Source organism: Aquarana catesbeiana, linkage group LG01 (genome assembly GCF_042186555.1).
Source record: "Aquarana catesbeiana isolate 2022-GZ linkage group LG01, ASM4218655v1, whole genome shotgun sequence".
Classification (NCBI taxonomy): domain Eukaryota; kingdom Metazoa; phylum Chordata; class Amphibia; order Anura; family Ranidae; genus Aquarana; species Aquarana catesbeiana.
In genome coordinates, this window is record NC_133324.1 from 434766735 (window position 1) to 434772734 (window position 6000).

At 43.4% G+C, this 6000-nt stretch overlaps 1 protein-coding gene across 1 annotated transcript in view; it reads right to left on the bottom strand.

Moving 5' to 3' along the window:
- Positions 1 to 5782, bottom strand: part of ELAVL2 (ELAV like RNA binding protein 2) — a gene marked incomplete in the record, with an annotated part of 337010 nt that extends 331228 nt beyond the window's left edge. Inside the window, 1 exon segment of the mRNA XM_073635956.1 lies at positions 5192 to 5782.
- Between the last annotated feature and the right edge of the window lie 218 nt (positions 5783 to 6000).

Consider the following 6000-nt stretch of genomic DNA (forward strand, 5'->3'; position numbering starts at 1 on the left):
TATATATACACACACACACACTATATTGCCCAAGGTATTGGGACACCCGCCTTTACACGCACGTGAACTTTAATGGCATCCCAGTCTTAGTCCGTAGGGTTCAATATGGAGTTGGCCCACCCTTTGCAGATATAACAGCTTCAAATCTTCTGGGAAGGCTGTCCACAATGTTTAGGAGTGTGTCTATGGGAATGTTTGATCATTCTTCCAGAAGAGCATTTGTGAGGTCAGGTCTAATTCATCCCCAAGGTGTTCTGTCAGGTTGAGGTCAGGACTCTGTGCAGGCCAGTCAAGTTCCTCCACCTCAAACTCGCTCATCCATGTCTTTATGGACCTTGCTTTGTGCACTGGTCCAAATCATTTGGTGGAGGGGGGATTATGGTGTGGGGTTGTTTTTCAGGGGTTGGGTTGGCCCCTTAGTTCCAGTGAAGGGAACTCTTACGGCATCAGCATACCAAGAAATTTTGGACAATTTCATGTTCCCAACTTTGTAGGAACAGTTTGGGGATGGACCCTTCCTTTTCCAACATGACTGTGCACGCAGCAAGGTCCATAAAGACATAGATGAGTGAGTTTTGGGGTGGAGGAACTTGACTGGCCTGCACAGAGTCCTGACCTCAACACAATAGAACACCTTTGGGATGAATTAGAGTGGAGACTGCGAGCCAGGCCTTCTTATCCACATCAGTGCCTGACCTCACAAATGCGCTTCTGGAAGAATGGTCAAATATTCCCATAGATACACATCTAAATATTGTGGGCAGCCTCCCAGAAGAGTTGAAGCTGCTATAGCTGCAAAGGGTGGGCCAAGTCAATATTAAACATTACAGACTAAGACCCGATTCACACTATGCATTTTTAGTGCTTTTTGCAGATTTGCCCTACAGTCCATTCAACATGGATTCCTATGGAACATGTTCTGTAGTGCAAATTTGCAAAAAAACACTAAAAATGCCTAGGTGTGAATCAGGCTTAAGACCGGGATGCCATTAAAGTTCATGTTCATGTAAAGGCAGGCGTCACAATACTTTTGGTAATATAGTGTGTGTGTGTGTATATATATATATATATATATATATATATATATATACACACACACACACACACACAAAATGGCCCTTGCTCATGTATGAGCTCACTACGCACATGTACAATCTACTTTACAGTGGCCATACACGTTTCAATCAAATCCACAAACAACTGAACAGCCATAACTTCTCTTCCGATCAATCTGGACTAAATTTACATCAAATTTGGATGAACCGATTCAATTGGCCAGGGTGGAATATTATCAATTGTTTTGCATCAACCAGCAGCGCTGAAATGCAATCATATTTCGACTGATTAGATGAAGCAATTCCATGGTGGAAATAAAAAGATGTGATGGAAGAACTTCCAGCCATAAGTTACATAGTTTGGGTGAAAAAAGACGCAAAGTCCATCTAGTTCAACCAATAAAAAGGGGAAAAACAAAACAAAAAAATTTTTTTTACAATCCAAAATACAGAATCCTATACCCACAGTTGATCCAAAGGAAGGCACAAAACCCCAGCAAAGCATGATCCAAATTGCTCCAGCAGGGGATCCCCAAGATGCAATTGGCTATTCCCCGGATCACCTTTACTTATAAGTGTTAGTATCCAGCTATATTATGTATATTTAGGAAAGAATCCAGGTATTTCTTAAACAATCTACTGAGCTGGCCAGAACCAGCTTTTGAGATTAAAGTTAGGATTAATTATCCATTGAAATCCACTTCATGCGTGGCATAGGTTGTCAGTTAAAGATCAATTATACCTATATATCAGGAGAGCTTGAACGGAAAATAAATTGGTCGTTTATCAAAACATATATGTCCACCATTAGGGTCCATACAGACAAGAAAACCAGTTCTTTGACAGAAACAAATGCTCATATAGAGCGCTTTAATACATGCGTTTAGCATTTTTTTTTTTTACCAGAACACTCCTTTCAAAAACACAATCCATAAGGATTTTTTCTGCCTATAAAGTCCTAATGTGCATGGATAACGCTGAGCTGCTTCTAGAGGCAAAAACAACAAAAACGCAAAACCCCTGTATAAACAGCGTTCTTTAAGCCCAGTGTGCATGGACCCTAAATCTAATTATGTAGTGCAAGAGCCTGCCAGATTACAAAGTAAAACAGACTGGTTCACTTTGCAAGGAAAATTTCCCCAGAGCGGAGTGAATAAGAAGAAATTTTGCGGATTTCCATCATCAAATCATGTGCAGACAAAATGCTGTTTGTTTGTTTCCTGTTTAAAATTCTTTTCAGGTGTTCTCTGCAAAGTAAAATTTCACGACAACACTCACTAAGCTCTAGGGAAAATTCCTTGCAATGAGCAACTTCCCTTGAAAACCCCATCATCCAATAACGGGCAAGCAAAAATGCTGTTTTTTTTTTTGGGGGGGGGGGGGGTATTTTTCTTTTCCTTAGCATGTGTTCCTTGCAAAGTGAAATTTCACAACATTCACTAAGTTCTGGGGGAATCTCCGCTGCAATGTTCAACTTCCCTTGAAAGGTTAGTAGATAGTGATGGGCTCAGGCGTGTTCAGATCGTACCCACCAGGAAGCCATCACTGCACACTGCCAATCATAGGCAGTGAGGCATTTCCTGACCGGCAGCTACACATACACACGCCGCCTATGATTGGCGGTGTGCAGTGCCAGCTTCCTGGCGGGTTCGATCCGAACATGCCCAAGCCCATCGCTATTAGCAGCATATTTGCCTTTAGTAAATCAACCCCAACGTGATTACCTTAGGGTAGGCCTTCATATTACAAGTTTTGGTAAATCCAAACTTCATTGTACAGTTAGATTGTAAGGTGTATGGTAACCCTTAAAAATAACAAGTGACTCTGAATTATTCGCAATCCTGCAGTAAAGTCTATGGGGTTTAATTACTAAAGGCAAATCCACTTTGCACTGCAAGTGCACTTGGAATTGCAGTCACTGTAGATCTGAAGGGGACGTGCAAGGAAAATAAAAAAACAGCATTTTTGCTTGCACATGATTGGATGATAAAATCAGCAGAGCTTCCCCTCAGATCTACAGTGACTGCACTTCCAAGTGCACTTGCAGTGCAAAGTGGATTTTCCTTTAGTAAATCGACCCCTATGTGTTCATCGATATTATACATCAGGGTTTCTCAGCTAGTGTTCCTCCAGAGGTTGTTAGGAGTTCCTTGATCTAAGAGCTATTTCTGCCTCTCAAATTAGTTCCCATTGACATCATGGACCTTTTTAGCTGTAATGGGGGTATTCCCAATGACCACAAGTGTAGGGAGCAATTTTCCCACTGACCATCACACTAATGTATCCTGAGTTGTAGATATAGTCCTTTTTAGCAACGGTTCCCTGAACCAGAAAGTTATTTTAAGGGTTCCTGTGTGTTGACAAGGTTGAGAAAGACTGTTATAAATAATGGAGGGAAGTTACCCAAACTGGAGCAGCTGTGCATGGCCTCCAATCAGCTTCCATCTTCAGTTTGTTTAGCAATGCTTTTAAAAGGTTTGTTTTTGTTTTTTTAAATAACAAACATAGTATACTTACCTCCTCTGTGCATGGGTTTTGCACAGAGCGGTCCGATCCTCTTCTTCTGGGGTCCCCAACTCCTTCCCACATGGAGTGCCCCCTCGGAGATCTGCATTCCAAGGGGGCACCCATGTGGGCGCGCTACCAAGTCCTGCTGCTGCGTCCATTGACACAGACAGCAGGACTCGGCCCTGCCGCTATGTCACTGGATTTGATTGACAGCAGCGGGAGCCAATGGCTGCGCTGCTATCGATCTATCCAATGAGGACCGGAGACAGCGGCTGGGGCTGCTATGCTCATCCCCGTCAATGGAACGATCAGGTTCAGGTAAGTAAAAGGGGGGCTCTGGGGGCTTGCTGCACTACAGAATGTTTTTCACCTTAATGCAAGGAATGCATTAAGGTGAAAAACCTAGAGGGTTTACAGCCCCTTTAAAATGAAAGCTAGAAGCTGATTGGTAGCCATGTACAGCTGCTCTAGCAGCAAGTGTAGGGAGCAGTCTTCCCATTGACATCACACTAACACCTGAGTTGTAGATATAGTCATTTTTAGCAGGGGCTCGCTGAGAATAGAAAGTTATTTCAAGGGTTATGTGTTGACATGGATGAGAAAAACTATCATACCTAATATAGGGAAGTTACCGGAACAGGGGCAGCTGTGCATGGCCACCAATCAGCTTCTATCAACAGGTTGTTCAACTTTGCCTTGAAAATGAAAGCTAGAAGCTGATTGGTGGCCATGCACAGCTGCTCTAGCCTTAGTAAATGGGGTCAGTCTTCCCTACGACCACAAGTGTAAGGAGCAGTCTTCCCACTGACATCACACTAACACCTGAGTTGTAGATATAGTCATTTTTAGCAGGGGCTCGCTGAGAATAGAAAGTTATTTCAAGGGTTATGTGTTGACAAGGTTGAGAGACTGTCATACATAATATAGGGAAGTTATTGAAACTGGAGCAGCTGTGCATGGCCACCAATTGGCTTCTATCTACAGCTTGTGCAGCTAAGCTTTGAAAATGAAAGCTAGAAGCTGAATGGTGGCCATGCACAGCTGCTCCAGCCTTTGGTAAATGCCCCCCCCCCTTGCATTTCCCCACATCAACCCCTAGGCTTTCCCTCCACCCTTCTATATAAAGTCATTGCAGCTGCCATAAAGGATCGCTAAAGAAAAGGTGGTACCCAGCACTTTAGGAGGCGTGTAAGGCTTCCTACTACTAACACATTTCAATCTACTTCCCCTTTCATGGTGATTTTTTTTTGGACGCTGAATACATACCACAAACGTTATCTACCTAGAAAAGAGCTAGTTAATGCAATTAAGGTCTAAGCCTCCAATCTCATAAGTAATCCTGTAATCCCATGTCTAATCAGATCAAAGCGAAACTAACCGATTACTGGATACAGCAACGTGCACTAGATTCACCCATCTACAACCAAAGCAGTTGATGGGAACGTTTGCTTTCTAATAACAACGATTAACCTGTCATTAGCCATAATAATAATAATAAAAAAATCAGAGGCTCTAACACAAGGGGTTAAAGTGTCACCTGGGTATTGACAGTTCCATCCCCTGTCTTTGGACAGCAGCGACTCCCCACCCCACCCCATAAGAAAAAGGTGAGAAATGTCCAAACTTACCTTTTGTAAAAGGATGAGCTCTTCTCCGCAAGGATGGAAAGATGATGGGCAATGCGGGGCTCCTCTGTATTCCCGATTATTGCAATATCCTACACTACACACAGCCCCAGTGACAACCCATAGACAGTCCCCTGAAATAAAGACATAAAGAAGAGGGCTAAGGAACCAGGAGACTAAAAGGAAAAGACAAAAAAAAAAAAGGAAAGAGCTGAACTGAAAGAGAGCAGCTTTGTACCTTGTGGCTGCTGATGCTAATCTAAACTAAAGCAGAGGCAAAACAAAGAAAAGGGGATGGCTAGTAAGGCGTTACAAAGCCAGGGTGGAAGAAGTATCCCCCGTTTTTTTTTTTTAATCAAGTCTTCCCCTTTTCACTTGGATCTCTTTTTTTTTTTTTAATTGGTGCCTGCAGAGATCTTCTGCACTAAGATGGGGAGGTAGAAAAAATCGGGTGGGTAGGTAGCTTATGTTAAAAAGGAAGGAGGTGGAGCGGCCAGTGTATTTATATATTTAAAAAAAAAAAAAAAAAGCTCTCCCTATGCACTAGCCTGTCCAGCCAGCGCTCTTCTCTCTGCACTGACACTACTAGCGCAGCACACACCTGCCCGAACACTGGCGCTCCCGTTACACAGACGTACAGCTCCTGTTGGCGAGGGTCGGCCACGCCCACCATAAAACGCATAGCCAGGGAAGGAGGGAATGGGGTGGAGGTTGGGGGTGCTGGGGGGGGGGGGGTGTCTGTCCAGTCTGGAAGGATGAAGGACCGCGGAGGCTCTGTAACCATTGCTAATTACCTCTGTATAAAGCTGTGT